Raw genomic sequence first — 16,484 nt, forward strand, 5'->3', positions numbered from 1 at the left:
TTTACTTTGTCATCTGTTTTATCATTTCTGTGATCATTTATTTACACAAGGCAAACCCAGAGGAGTGAAATCAATGCTCTGAATCGTAAATTCAGAAAGGCGTTGGACACCTGGTTAGAAGATGAGCCAGAGACAAATGTTATTCTTAGAATATGAAGTATCTACAATCAAGACAAAAGAATTGACAAACATCTTGAAACTGCAGGCGAGGGAGTTTCCCGATTGTTTCTGACAAGCAGGGGTTGGTAAATACAAATTACTTCAGTGCTCATGTCATAGTCGGTTCGGCCTGCCATAACGAAATACCATGGACCGGGTGGCTTAAACAATAGAAATTTATTTCTCACAATTCTGGTGACTGGGAAGTGAAGACCAGCTTCCCGGCTTGTCGACAGCCACCTTCTTGCTGTATCCTCGCTGCCCAAGAGAGACTCTCTCTCTCATGTCTTTTCCTATAAGGGCATTAATTCCAGCACGAGGGCTCCATCTTCAAGACCTAGTTACCTCCCAAAGACCCCACCTCCAAACACCGTCACATTGGAGATTTGGCATCAACATCTGAATTTTAGGGGAACACCAACATTCAGTTGATAGCAGCCCACTATAACCAGATTAAGATGTGTAAAATGTCACTGCTTTTGTCTCTATCTAGTGTTGACCTCACCAGGGGGGACCCAGATGCTGTTACAGTAAAATAGTAACCTAAATGTAATTCATTATTGCCCCTGCCTGCTAGGGTAAGACCTTGGGGGCTTCCAAATGCCACCCAAATATTTTTGGGGGTCCCCCATAAGTGTCTCACATATCTTCATAAATAAATTCACTTATGCAGCTGAGACACTATTAGTGCTAGCTTAAGCATTTGTAAATGACCTGCCACTGGCTTGATTGAGACCCCAGAACTGTAGTCTTCGGCTGCGTTTCATATCCACATAGGTGGACATGGGTGACACGCTGGTGTGACACGGCCAGAATTCCTCCGGGTATAGAGTTTGAAAAAATATTGAAATGGTTCTTTCAGCTTTTCTTTTAGCTCCTGAGGGATCCAGTCAAGATGAGGCTTTCCCAAGAAACCAGACCTCACCCACTGGAGTATTTGAATTTTGGAAGAAGACCGAGAAGGAGAAGCGACAGCTTCTGCTGTGTCCTTCCTCTGTCCCTTGCATCTTTTCTCCTAGAACAATCACATCATCCTCTGCTCATCTACACTTTGCCATTCCAACACGAAAGCCAAAAGCGAAAACAAAACAGAGACACTCCAGTGTCTCTCAAAAGTGGGTCTCAGCTGCCCACACCCAGGTTCACAGTCTTCTATGCATGGACACCTTCTCAGGAAAACGTGAATACCAGAAAATCTTGCTCTTACTATTTCAACCCTGGACTATGTAACAAATACTTTTCATCCGCTGCCAGGTTAGAAATCACACCAATCCAGACTGTATGCAGTTTATTACAACCCTGTTCCCACTGGGGTAGCAGGAACAGCTAATATTGTTGTTGTAAATTTGAAGCCAGGTTTTTGGGGTTGTTTTTTGCTGGCACAAGCCAATAAGACCAACTAGCTCCTTTTTTATCCTCCAGAACAATTGGGAAGTGTTTAGTTTTTTTCTTTTTTGTTCTTCTAAATCTCAACCGACTCATTTGAAGGGAATAAATTCACATATGGTATGTGGTTTGACCAATAGGACCTACCCATAGGAAAAAAAGAAGTGACATTTTTAAATTAAGGTATATTCAGCAGTTATACACTCTTGTTTTGACTTTTCCTTATTCTTTCCTTATTTCTTTTATTCTTTAAAACATATTGACCAGCACTGGGCGATGTAAGCAAAGAGCGTGCACCTGAGATTGCCGGTTAGGAAGATTGCGCAACATCGGTCCCATTGTTTCGCTTCCGGTAATTTGGTCATAAGAAACAGAAACCCATTTCACTTAGCCTGAGAAAAGGGGGACTTATTGCAAGAAGAGAGGAGCATTTCATGAAGCTTGAAAAAGTATATCTAGGAAATCAGATCTTCTGGTAACTAAACGCTAGCTTGCTTTGTCTCTTGTGCCACCTTCCACAGCCCTACCTTGATGGTCTTCCACCTCCATTTCTCTCTGTGCCTTGCCTCCATCCTCTGGCCTTTCTTGGCAGACTGGCTCTTTCTGTTTACTCACTACTACTCATGGCCCAAAAAGGCTGCTCTAGTCCAGTCTTCTAGTTGAAGGAACATTCACGAAATGACAGAGACTATTTTTTGTGATTTGTAGCTGAGTTTTCCAGGTTGAATCAGATGCCTGTGGTCGACCTGTTATAAAAATGGTTGCCCAATCCCACTCTTCAAGCAAAGCCTATAAAGATCCTCATAAGAAGGAGGATGGTCTTTTTAGGCCCCCCAAAACACGTTTACCGCGCTTCCTGCATGCACATTGAATCTCACAGCAAATCCAAGCCTATTCCCCCAGCAGAGTGTGAGATGAGAGGCAAACTATCCATCTTCGTGAACCTGTACATCATGTTTGATTTTGCACAGGGATGCCCAATAGAGATGGGACTAATAATCCCAAGGTTCAAGTGTATAATGTTTGTTTTTGGAAAAAAAGTAAGTCAAGAGTATTATTATAGTATTTTTCAATATATCAGTAGAAGCACCATTTGTTTTTAACCAAAAACATATTAATTAAAAGCATGCAAATAATCCCTTTGACTTTAGGAATTCCACTTCAAGGAATGTATACTAAGGAACTAACCATAACAGTACATGAAATGTTATGGAGAAGAGTGCTCATTAAAGATATGAATAACTGGAAAATGGAAAAAAGCCACATATCTACCAATAGGAATTTCAGTGACAAATTTATGTTCCATGCATATGTTTGGTTATCATGCAGGCTTTAGAAATCATCTTTTTGAAAACCGTTTACTAATATGAGACAATATTCATAATATACTAAAGAAAAAAGCAAAATACAAAATTATATATATGCTTCTAATATTATCTTAAATTATTTGCATGTAATATAATGCATTTAAAGAAGATGAGAAGGAAAAGCATCAAAATCTTAACAATGATTATTTCTGAATTGTGGGGACCTGGGTGATTTTTATTTTCTTCTTGATTGTTGACATTTTCCTAATTGTCTACGATGGATGTATATTTTTTTATAATATGCAATATGGTTAAAATATATATTCTAATGGCCTTGTTGCCTGAATTTTCTGATTAGTTGCTTCAGTCTTCCACCAAACAACAGTGGGTTCAGTAAAATGTGCACTAAAAGGGAAAAAAGAGAGAAAAGAAAATACTAGTGAGCTTTCATGAAACACAACCAGAGTTGGCTTTTGTTTTTCAGGGCATCTTTTGTTCTGGTGGGAACGGCCCCCGAAAACCAACAATTTTCGTGGAGCTGATATCTGACCATAGCTGTTTATTTTCTTTTTCTTTATTACGAACTACAAATACCCCAACCTAATGTCTGTGATCGCCAATAACCAATTGTGCATTTCTGCTTCCACTGATACAAGAGGATGCTTATAGGGTTTGTGCAAATGGTCGCTTCCATCTTTTTTTTTTATGAATGGTTAAGTTTGTTATTACAGTAGAGTGTTGACAAGCGTGGCGGAGACTAAAAATAAAGTTCCTTTTTGAAATACAATATTTAGCATTTTAACTGGCTGAAGATTTATTTGGCAGCAATTTCTTGGTTAAAATTCCCTAAGGTTTGTTTATATGGCTATTTTGGTTCTTCATTTTAAGTATATCAGCATTTTTCCACAGCTTCAAGCTATTCTCTTCTCAGCATGTAGGAAGTTAATAGGTAGCACAGAGCTCGTTATTTTAATTCCAGTAAAAACATAATTGGCTAAAGAAGCAAGGATACTAACACCATCCCTTCTGGTACCCTGAAGGACCAATGAGGACGGGCAAAAACTCAAACTCATCACGGCAGTCAGGACCACTGGTCCAGGTGACCAAAGGGATGGACTCAGCCACACTCAGTTCCAAATAATCTACAGGAATAAGGACCACTTGGAATTTTGTTTTTCTAACATGACAAAACTTCAAAAAATTTCTTTAAGAAGCCTAAAAGGATTGTAGTTCCATTTAAGGTGGTTTCCTGTCTAGATTTTACACTTACCCCAGTGGTACCACCTTTCTTCAAAACGTCTGTGGAATTCCTGTTTGGAATTGCTCTCAGATACAGTTAATGAAATGCATCAGAAAACTAGTCTCGTTAGTTTCTAATCACATACGAATGAGATTAAAACATTATATTACTCAATTTATTTACCAGACTGGTCTTCAGACGCCTTTCATTTTCTGAATAGCAGATCCTCTCACAAAACCTAAGTCTGCCACCAATAAATCCGTCAAAACCACATGCTTTGGTCTAAGACAGGAATTCCAATAAGAGAATTCCAAAAGGAATTAGAATAATGGCAGGAGCACTGGAATAAGTGTGCAGCCTTCCAACCTAACAACTCTGAACCAGGCATTTGGATCTGTAGGATCAGGCACACTTAATTTAAAAAATATATATATCGGCACTGGCCCAATGGCCTCGTGGTTAAGTTTGGCACTCTGCTTCAGCGACCCAGGTTCAGTTCCCAGGCATGGACCCACACCACTCATCAAGCCATGCTGTGGCAGTGACCCACATACAAAATAGAGAAAGATTAGCACAGATGTTAGCTCAGGGCTAATCTTCCTCAGCAAAAAGAGGAAGATTGGCAACAGATGTTAGCTCAGGGTGAATCTTCCTCAGCAAAAAAAGAAAAAAAAATTCTAACATTTTTCCATTCTACTAGTAATGAATGAGTGCCAGGCACTGTTCCAGGAGATACAGCTTCAAACATATACTAGGTTTAGCCTCAGCTCTGTGGCAATACCAATTTTGAGAGAACCAATTTGAAGAAGTGATCTATAATGCTACTTTAGAATTATGCTGACTTGAACCATCTCAGGCAGAAAGATACGTATAGGATAGGATGCTTTGAAAGTTGAAAAGTGAGGGGAAAATTTTTTAAGTCTTTTCCTTTGGTTGGTTTTTTCCAGTGCATGACTTTGAAGCAAAGCAGGGACGTGCATTTGTATTCAGCTAAATTTAATCTGAATGCCCAGATAGCCTCTGAGAATTTGAGAGGACACCTAAACTGGAATATACGATCGAAGTTACTTACCTGCCTCACAGTGGTTGTTATGAAATAAAGGGCTAAAACCTTAAAATGCTATTTAATTCAAGGGTCTTGGCCATCATCCGTAGCAGCAGCAACATTCTCTGCTGGTCGAGGGATGAACCAGGTTTCATCCCTTTGAGAAAAAGGCAGAAATGGTTCAGGAAGTTCATTAAAGTTAATTCAGTTTCAGTTAATGAACATAATTTAGACACCAGGAGTGGTGCGAAGATAGGAGGATGCAAAAATGAGGGTTCTGGTGAGATTTCTTCAGTTGCAAGGCCCTCCTCCAAGTTCCCTCAAGAATTAGGGTCTTACTGAGGATGTAAGAGGGATGCGCGCTCTCCCAGTTCCCAGCTGGGACCTGCTCTGAAAGCTCCTCCTCCCACTCCCACCTCCCACTCTCCACCTACCTGGAGATTCCCTAAGCTTAGTGGTGTCTTGAGGTGGGGGAAATAATCTTGCTCATGAGATGACACTAGTTTGGCAGACAATATCTAGAAAGACAGGCGGCTTGATGTCCACATGCAGAAGATGACCAGAATCTTCACAAAACAATTGCATTGCAGGCGGAACATCAAAGTGCCTGTCGTACCGCTGAGCCTGACCTCATGCTGGGTGGAGCCCTTGGTCCCTGCTGGGAATTCAAGGGCTACCGTTCAAAGTGCTCTTTCCACTTTTCAAGTCACTCCCAAATTTGGGGGTTGAAGGGCATTCAACTGACTCCCCTGGACAAGGTCCCCTTTTCTCTGCCCCATTTCCCAAGTGCCGTCCTTCTCTTCTTTATGTCCTCAAGGACTGGTCCATCAAAGAACAACCTTGCACAGTTCTTTCATTAATGATATCATCATTACATCTAAGAAATAAAAGTCCCGGGGCCGGCCCGTGGCTTAGCGGTTAAGTGCGCGCTCCACTACTGGTGGCCTAGGTTCGGATCCCGGGGGTGCACTGACACAACACTTCTCCGGCCATGCTGAGGCCACGTCCCACATACAACAACTAGAAGGATGTGCAGCTATGATATACAACTATCTACTGGGGCTCTGGGGGTAAAAAAAAAAAAAGGAGGAGGATTGGCAATAGATGTTAGCTCAGAGCCGGTCTTCCTCAGCAAAAAAGAGGAGGATTAGCACAGATGTTAGCTCAGGGCTAATCTTCCTCACAAAAAAAAAAAAAAGAAAGAAAGAAAAGTCCCTGCCTCATTAATCATGATCTTGACTGCATCTACTTCTCTTGGGCTCTAAGCCGACCTTCTAAGATTCTAAGGTGCTGTGTGGCAGGTGCCTATTATTGCCCTCCTGGCCTCCCTGTGTCGCATTCCACACCTTCCTCCTTGTGAAATCTCTTTGTGCGCAAGTATTGCAAAATTGTTGGTACTGAATCTTAGACCAAGAAAAACTACTCATCCAACCCAGGGATTCTCTCTTTGTTAGAAAGTGTTAACCAATTATTCAGAACTCTCTAAAAGTGTTAACCAATTAAACCCAACTGTCTGAAGATCCATTCCTAAAATCCTATCAATTCAAATTAGTTCATCTCTACTGGCTTGAAAAATGAAGACAGTTTACCTCTTGCTGGAAGAGCAAGTCCATTTGGACACATAGGCCTGTGAATACGCCATTAGCATATCAATTCTTTTAAGTTACCATTATATAAACTAGTAGTACATCTAACTGAAATTTAGGGATAGAATTGGCACTGTCTATTCTGTTCATTAAATTAATTTGAAATAAGAAATGTACATTTGGTAAACTCTATTACTGGGGTTAATGGTTCAAGGTGGGTAAGAATTCACATGATTTCTTCTCATAGTTTTGTTCTCCAAGTTTTGTGAACAAAAGATAGAATTTAAATTGAACTGTGTCGCTGGCTTATTCTGTAACCTTATTAATATCCCTAAAAGCTTTAGGAATATATTTTTTAAAACATGCAAACTTGTATTGCCTTTGACATTCTGGGCACCTTTGTGGCCAAGAATTTGGATGATAAATAATTGAAATAAAAATTGTCCTCGATTTTGTTCAAATCTAAAGAGGGTGATTATATGTATATATTTTTTCTTTGCCATCCAGGAAAGAGTCCTTGCTGTATCTTGTCTTCTAACATTCTACCACACACCTGCTTTGAAACAGCACATGGAGAATGATGTATCTTCTCTTTCAAAATATCCCGTAACTGCACGATCAGAATATAGGTAGACTTCAGTTGTTCGTTATAACTTTATTCTTTGGACGTTATATAGTGCTCAATACATGCCAGGCATTGCACCTGGCTTCGAAAATATAAAGGTGAATGAGCCAGCCCCGTTGGCCTAGTGGTTAAGTTCAGCACCCTTTGCCTCTGCAGCCCGGGTTCGGTTCCTGGGTGCGCGCCCACACCACTTGCTTGTCAGTGGCCATGCTGCGGTGGCGACCCACATCCAAAAAGAGGAAGATTGGCAACAGATGTTAGCTCAGGGTGACTCTTCCTCAGCAAGAAAAAAAAAAGAAAATATAAAGATGAAGACACAGTCTCTGCCCTCAAGGAATTTAAAGTCTGTCAGAGAAGAGAGAAGGATAAATTACTAACTATGACAGAATGTGATGAATGCATTAATGAAAATATGGACAAAGGGCTTAGGAGGCATAGAGGAAGTAGTGAATAATATATTCCTCAAAAATTGAGAATTAACTTGGGGCCGGCCCCGTGGCTTGGAGGTTAAGTGCGCGTGCTCCGCTGCTGGCGGCCTGGGTTCGGATCCCGGGCGCGCACCGACGCACCGCTTCTCCGGCCATGCTGGGGCCGCGTCCCACATACAGCAACTAGAAGGATGTGCAGCTATGACATACAACTATCTACTGGGGCTTAGTGGGGAAAAAGTAAATAAAATAAAATCTTAAAAAAAAAAAAAATTGAGAATTAACCAAAGTTATGTCTGCCTCCTTTGGTCTAGACTGGAAGGGCAATTGTAAAGTGGGTGAGCTGTGTTCACACACACATGTTTACACACACATACACGTAGCTCTTAGAGCACAATTTCAGATTTCAGCATAAAGCTGTATTATGTTCCTATTTCACAGTTGAGGAAACGGACTTCACTGGAGTCTTGGTCAGTTTCAGGGCCATCGGGGCTGATCCTGGCGTAGTCTGGCACATTTATTCCTTTTCTCTGCCTTGTTTGCTAGAGAATATTGTGCAACCGTGGACCTTCGTGATTTCCAAGCGCTCAGAAAAATGCTGTTTGACCGCTACACAAATTCTTCTTGATTGCTTTGGATTAAGAATTGCTACTCTGCTGAAATTAAGCCAAAGCAACTTTCAGAAAGCAGGGTATTTTGCTTGAACAGAATGTAAATCAAAACTGGAAATGGGGGCTGCTCAGGCTCTTTGTTCCAAAGCCCTCTCAAGTCCGTGAATTCCGTTGCCAAATCCTTGCTTCCAGAGCACAGCAACATGGCTTCACAGGTCTGTCTATGCTACTCACACTTCCCATCGCTTTCGTTCTGTGGCTTCGAGGCCTGTTTCAAGAATGCAATGCAAAATTATAATTTCATAGAATATCATGCAATTCCTTCTAATAGAAGGCCACTTAAATTGTCAAATTTCATTGATTACCAAGCCATGTAGAAGAATGACCAGTGGTTACAATCCAAACGGCCCACAAAAGGAAAAATAAATGGAATGATTCCAAAGTAAGTAGGAGCTCCTTCAAGGCCCTGAAGGGTGTTTTTTCTTCTTGGGACAGATATACAGAGAACTGAATGATGACTGAAGAATGAGACTCACTAGTACCTCTGCCATGTGTCTCGCAGATGAATGCACTCCCCAGAAGAGACAGTGGTCAGTCAGGCCTCGAGCCTGTGTTAACTCATTGTGGGACCTTAGCTGCGCTATTTTAACTTCTTCCTAGCTTAGATAACCCACCTATAAAAATAAATTAAGAAAAGTATAGTAAGTTTTGAAGCACTCATAAAAAAGATGATATAAAAGTAGAGAAAACCCTGTTTTTATTTTATTGAAATACAATATTGCCACGGACTGAATGTCTGTGTGCCCCCTCAAATTCCTATGTGGAAGCCCTAATGTGATGGTATTTTGAAGTGGGGGTCTTTTTGGAGGTAAATAGGTTATGAGAGTGGAGGCTCCTGGATGAGATTAGTGTCCTTATAATAAAAGGGAGAGAGCTAGCCAAATTTCTCTCTGCCATGTGAGGATACAACAAGAAGACGGCCACCTGCAAATCAGGATGAGGACCCTCCCCAGACACCAGATCTGCTGGCATCTTGATCTTGGACTTCCCAGCCCCCAGAACTACAAGAAATAAATGTTTGTTGTTTAAGCCACCCAGTCTACAGTCATTTGTAATAGCAGCCTGAATAAAACAAATAGTATTTAGAAAACAGAGTGATACATTAAGTCAGAAATTCTCAAACTTTTGAAATTAGAAACTGTTCGTTTTGGCTTTGTGACATCTCTATATTTCTCTCCTTTTTCAAGTATATATATACACATATATAGTTTATATATAGTACATTTTTCATGATAAAAGTGATGTGATCACAGTAAGAAATTGAACAGCACAGTTGTTGAAAAGAGTATAGATTTTTACTGCAACAAACAAGCTATAATTTAGTCCTTATCCATTGGATACATTCCTAGAAGTGGAAATGATGGTTCAAAGAGTATGTATATTCAAAATTTTGATAGATATTTGTCAAACTGTCTCCAAAATTTTTGCACCAATTTATGTATGCCTCCACCAACAATATTTGTTTCCATGCACCCTCTCCACACTGCGCATTATCATTTTTACCACTTTTTTTAGAGGTTTAAAAAAATGGTATTTGATTGTATTTTCAATTTGCATGTATCTAATTATTAGGAAATTGAACAAAGTTTTACTTTTATTAAAGCCAATTAGAAGACCTCACTTCAGTGAGAATTTTATGATACTTCTTGAAGTAATAGGTAATGCCCTGAGATAATCTAATAAATTAAAGGCAGCCTAAGTTATGTTGGAATAATACAAATGGAAGGTACAACTTTTAAACAAGCAAAAGAAAATTTAATATGGCTGTGGAAAGTATGAAAGGAGAAAAAGAAACAAAGAAAGCCATGGAAAATGGAAAATATGAAATGAGATGGCAGAAATATACTATATATCCCAATGTAATAGTAACAGCTATATATCGTATACAATACATCATTATTATTATTAAAATATAAATGATTAAAACAGAGATCTAAAGATAGAGACCTTCAGGATTTATTATGATTAATTATTAACAAAATTTTCAAGAGTTTTTTTTTAAAGTTACAGAAAGGTTGAAAAGAAAGCAATGGAAAAGGACACACCAGTTAAATATGAACCAAAGAAAGATGTGATAACAGTTTTAATATTTATATATAATACACTATATTTAATCTAATAGTAATATTAGAGAAAATAGAATTTAAGGTAAAAGAAATAATAAGTTATTACTTCTTGGAAAAAGATGGATTGTTTAGAAATGATGTTGGCTCATTACACGGAGAATACTAAAGTTGCAGGGCTACCTTGCAATATTAAAGACATAAAAATGTGAAAACGAAGATACAAAATCAATAGAAGAATATATTGGAGAATTTCCTGGAAAAGTCCCAAAAAGCATAAACTGTAAAAGTAAAAATTAAGAGATTTGATGACATCAAAATTAAAGACTTCGGGTCAGCTAACAAAGGCTAATATTTAACTAAGCAAAATTCTAAAGGTATATTCATTTATCTAATCTTCCTGACACTCCTCTGAGGTTGGAGTCATCGTGACCCTACTTTACAGATGGGGAAGCAGGTACAGATCAGTAACTTGTCCTAGGTCACATCAGGAGTGTAGGAGGGGCAGTTGGCTTAAGAGCCCTGTGTTTAACCACTACACTATGTTACCTCTGCGAGACAACACACACAAATAAAATAGGTGGGTGATAGACTGAGAGAACGTGTTTTAAACATCTGTAACTTACATGATAGACATACAAGAAACCCCTGCAAATTGGCAGGAAAACCTGTAGAAAAGTGGGCAAAGGATAAGGAGACAATTCACAGAAGAGAAAACCCAAATAGCTAACTAGTATGTGAACAAACACTCAGTCTAGCTGATATTTAAAAAATGCAAATTTTTTAAACCATGGGCTTCAATGGCCTTGTACCAGGACCTCCTCTCCCTGTCTGCTGCAGAGGTAACGAATGAGTGGATAGATGCTGTGAACAGGAGGAGCACACGCTGGCCGCTCTGTCTACCTGTGTCTCTTCCAGCCCCGGGTAGAGGCACTGCAGAGTCTCAGGCCCCTCTTTGGACTTGATTATCTCACCATAGCATCTGCAATTGGACACGATTCGTTTTCCTCTGAATCCCTGGTACCTTTCCTGCGGCACTAACCACGTGCTCCTTCTCCTGTAGTTCGTTGTGGATTTGTCCTACGACGTGCCCTCCAAGGGCGGGGACTCTTAGTCATCTGGAGTCCTCTGTAGTGCTAGCATAAAAGTTTGTGCATAACAGGAGTCCAACAAATATTCATTCAATTTAATTAAATGGAAATGCAGTCTGTTAAGCTCCCAGCTAGTAGTCAGGACACCATATGAGCTTTGAAAATGAAGAAAAATGAAGGGAAAGAAGTGACAAAGTTGAACTAGATCAGCAGTTTGCCAAGTGCACTCCACGGCACACAAATCCTATAAAATACTACCTAAAGAAGGGTCCTGGGTCAAAGCATTTTGGAGAGTACCACATAACATACCCCCATCCACTCAACTCCTCTGGGAACCATAAGCAGCGCTGTGCTGAAGCCAGGCCGTTCTAGCCTGCAAAAGCCCATTGTTAAATTTTTAGGAATTTTCTGAGCCAATTGCTAAACACAGTCGTTATTAAAAATTAAGTTATATAACCTACAATTAAATAAATTATATTAAAAACAAAGATAATTACTTAAAACAATACTCCCTAATTATTTTACTATATTTTGCTTTTATGTATTCTCTTGAGGTTATTTATGTCTGTTGCATATATTGTGGAAATACTATATAATTTCAGTGTGCTACCACATATCTCTTCCCACCGTCACAATAATTGATGTTGTGTTTGTAACTTGAAATCAATGTGGTGGGAATATTTACACCACAGAAATCAGCAGATGCTACAAAGCTCACAAACATATCAGTCTATTAAAACCCCTGATAACTCGACAGTTAACACATGTGCTTACCTGCCTAAATCATTGTTCTAAACTTAATTTTCTCATGAAATTTTTTTGCGTGTGTGAGGAAGATCAGCCCTGAGCTAATATCTGATGGCAATCCTCCTCTTTTTGCTGAGGAAGATTGGCCCTGGGCTAACATCCATGCCCATCTTCCTCCACTTTATATGAGACATGGCCATAGCATGGCTTGACAAGTGGTGCATCAGTGTGTGCCCAGGATCCAAACCCCAGGCGACCGCAGCGGAGCACGCGCACTTAACCACTGTGCCACTGGGCCGGCCCCAATCATGAAATTTTTTTAATGCATGACATTTATTAACATCCTGAGACACATACTTTGGGAAAAATTGGACTAACTGATCACAAAGGCCTTCTTTAGTTCTTGCAACATATGAAATGATAAGCCTTCACGTACAGACTTACTGTTCCCACGTCTTAGCTTTTGTATTTATTGAGGATGTGGATAAGGTTAACCAATGCTACCTTTAAAAATAAAGTCAAAATAATTTAAAAGGATTCCTACTTCCTAGGAATTATTAACTGATTTATTTAGGATTCTTCAGTTCAAAGCAATTTGGTTAAGGGCAGAATATCATATAGGAAGATTCTGTTTTTTTGTCATTGTTATTGTTGAGAAGATTAGCCCTGAGCTAACATCTATGCCAATCTTCCTCTATTTTGTATGCGGGTCGCCACCACAGCATGGCCGCGGACAAGTGGTGTAGGTCCAAGCCCAGGAACCAGGCCCCAGGCTCCCTAAGTGGAACATGCTAAATTTAACCACCAGGCCCCAGAAAGATTCTATTTTTATTCCATCTTTGAGCAAGAAACTCAGTGTTTATAATCTTATTTTCTTCATCTGTAAAATGGAGTACCTAACAGGATTTTTTGATTAGACAAGATTATGTATGAGGAATTACATGGAAAGCTGTGCAATTATTATATATGAAAGAAAATATGATTTCAGTGTTTCTCTCTGAAGGTGGTGTGATAAATATGGTTCATGAACTATCTTTAGCTGAGTTTGCCAGATCTCAGAAGCCTTCTCCCAAATGCCCATAGCAAAGTGGATAAAGCCCTGGCTCGAACTCCAAAGTAACCTACCCTTGCTCCAAGCGACAGCTCAAATGTGGTCATCACGATGCCTCCTGGCCTCATGGCCCAGCTCACAGGAAACTGCAGATCTGTTTTCAAAAGATTGAAGCGAAGCCAATTATCTCCAGACTGATAGTAAATGTGAATGAGGCTGGGTGGTCCCAGGACAGACGGAATTTGTGGCAGGGTGTGTTCAAGGAGTGGCCCTTATGATTGTGAGCAGCTACGGCTCAGAGAGGCCACGTGCGATTAGACTGAAGCCCAGGGAAGGGTGATTTTTCTCCCTCAGGTCAGTTTAACGTGGCACAGATCCACCTTAGAATAATATCTTCAGAAACATGGACATTTTCGTTTTGCTAAGGGTCTAAAATGTTAACCTGCCCCTTAGGAGGTCACTTTCAAAGGTGAGGATGAGGAGGGGGGAAGGAGGAAAACTAGCTTGCTCTCTTTCTCTCTTCGATCCCTAAGCATGTAAAAGAATGACCAAATGCCCAGCACGTGCTTCCTGCTTTGGCTGGCCCGCACCCCAAGATTTGGGGTGTTCGTCTGAGGGCCACCCTGCAGCCCTTCTGTCTCTACTTGCGGTGGTGAAATTCCAGGTGCTTAGCAACCAAAGCAGCGTGGGCACCGACTGACCAGAACGGATGTTTGACCAGCATCCTGGAGGCCCAACCTGGGTGCACAGAGTAACAGGGGCCATGGTGGGCAGGGAGTCTCAGGGAAACAGCTAATCACCCAGCAAAGTGGACATAGTGCATATTGTAGCAACTACTAGGAGCACAGCAGCTCATACCGCCAAACGTCAGCCCTGCTGGCCAGGACGCTCCTCAGAAGGAAGATCTGCTAATGACACACTTCCCAGTTTCTTGCCTATACGCAGGTGGGATAATTCAGGTATGGGCACCACAGAATCACAGGTGCGATGACCAGCTACGTCTCACTTAGGAACAGGAAGGGGAACTGGTCTTTATCTACTGCTTTAGGTAGTGGAGTGGTCAGTGTTTTCGTTTCATGATTATCATCTTATCTTATCCTCAGAACAGCCCAGTTGGATAAGTATTATCACCCTTATATTATAGATGAACCCTTAAAATATAGTCAAGTTATAATATGGTCAAGTTTTTAACTATAGTCAAGTTAGAATACGGTCAAGTTACTAATCCAAAGCCAGGCAACTAATAATCGGTAGAGACAAATTTATACTTGGGTCTGCGTGGCTGCCAAAAAGGGGCTCTTTCTACTGTATGAGATAGCAAAGTGGTTGAAAGCATAGGCTATAGGGCCACACTGGCTGGATTTGAACCACATCTCTGTCGCTTAGCTAGTATGTGACCCTAGGTAAGTTACTCAGCATCTGTGTGCCTCAGTCTCCTTCTCTTTAAAGTGGAGATAACAGCATCTTCCTCAGTTTTGTTGGAGGATTAACTGAGTTGTAAGGTCTTTGGAGCAGTCCTGGCACATAGTAATCGCCCAATATGTTAGACTTTTCTTGTCCTCGCAAGACTGCCACCCAAGTCCAGCCCATTCATAGCCTGGATCTTTCTAGGTCAATGGATCTGAAATCTGATTCTTAATTTCACCTTGTTTCTACTCTCAGGCTAAACGTTGTGAATCTAAGAAAATAGATACCTCAGGCTTCACTTCAGCCTTCAGTACATAATTTCAGAGAGAATATTAGGCAGTTTTCCTACCTGCTAACTCTTTTTTTGTGTGTGTGGACAAATGGATTTTTCTCATCTTTCTTTTTTTTTCTTTTTTTTTTTTATTGGTTTATAACATTGTAAAAATTTCAGGTGTACATCATTGTACCTCTATTTCTGCATGGACTACATCATGTTCACCACCAAAATACTAATTACAACCCATCACCACACACATGTACCAAATTATCCCTTTCACCCACCTCCCTGCCCCCTTCCCCTCTGGTAACCACCAATCCAATCTCTGTCCCTATGTGTTTGTTTATTGTTGTTATTATCTACTACTTAATGAAGGAAATCATACGGTATTTGACCTTCTCCCTCTGACTTATTTCACTTTGCATTATACCCTCAATGTCCATCCATGTTGTCACAAATGGCTGGATTTCATCGTTTCTTATGGCTGAGTAGTATTCCATTGTGTATATATACCACAGCTTCTTTATCCATTCGTCCCTTGATGGGCACTTAGGTTGCTTCCAAGTCTTGGCTATTGTGAATAATGCTGCAATGAACACAGGGGTGCATGTACCTTTGCAAATTGGTGTTTTCAAGTTCTTTGGATAAATACCCAACAGTGGAATAGCTGGATCATATGGTAGTTCTAACCTTGATTTTTTGAGGAATCTCCATACTGTTTTCCATAGTGGCTGCACCAGTTTGCACTCCCACCAGTAGTGTATGAGAGTTCCCTTTTCTCCACATCCTCTCCAACACATATTGTTTCCTGTCTTGTTAATTACAGCCATTCTGACGGGCGTGAGGTGATATCTCATTGTAGTTTTAATTCGCATTTCCCTGATAGTTAGTGATTTTGAACATCTTTTCATGTGTCTGTTGGCCATCTGTATATCTTCTTTGGAGAAATGTCTGTTCAGGTCTTTTGCCCATTTTTTAATTGGGTTGGTAGTTTTTTTGTTGTTGAGATGCATGAGTTCTTTATATATTTTGGAGATTAAGCCCTTATCAGATGTATGGTTTGCAAATATCTTCTCCCAATTGTTAGGTTGTCTTTTCGTTTTGTTGATGGTTTCCTTTGCTGTGCAGAAGCTTTTTAGTTTGATGTAGTCCCATTTGTTTATTTTTTCTATTGTTTCTCTTGCCCTGTCAGATGTGGTGTTTGAAAAGATGTTGCTAAGACCGATGTGGAAGAGCGTACTGCCTATGTTTTTTTTTTTTTTTTTTTTAAAGATTTTATTTATTTATTTTTTCCCCCAAAGCCCCAGTAGATAGTCGTATGTCATAGCTGCACATCCTTCCAGCCGCTGCATGCGGGACTCAGCCTCAGGATGGACGGAGAAGCGGTGCCTCGGTGCGCGC

The sequence above is a fragment of the Diceros bicornis genome, chromosome 39 (assembly GCF_020826845.1).
Source record: "Diceros bicornis minor isolate mBicDic1 chromosome 39, mDicBic1.mat.cur, whole genome shotgun sequence".
In the NCBI taxonomy this organism is placed as follows: Eukaryota; Metazoa; Chordata; class Mammalia; order Perissodactyla; family Rhinocerotidae; genus Diceros; species Diceros bicornis.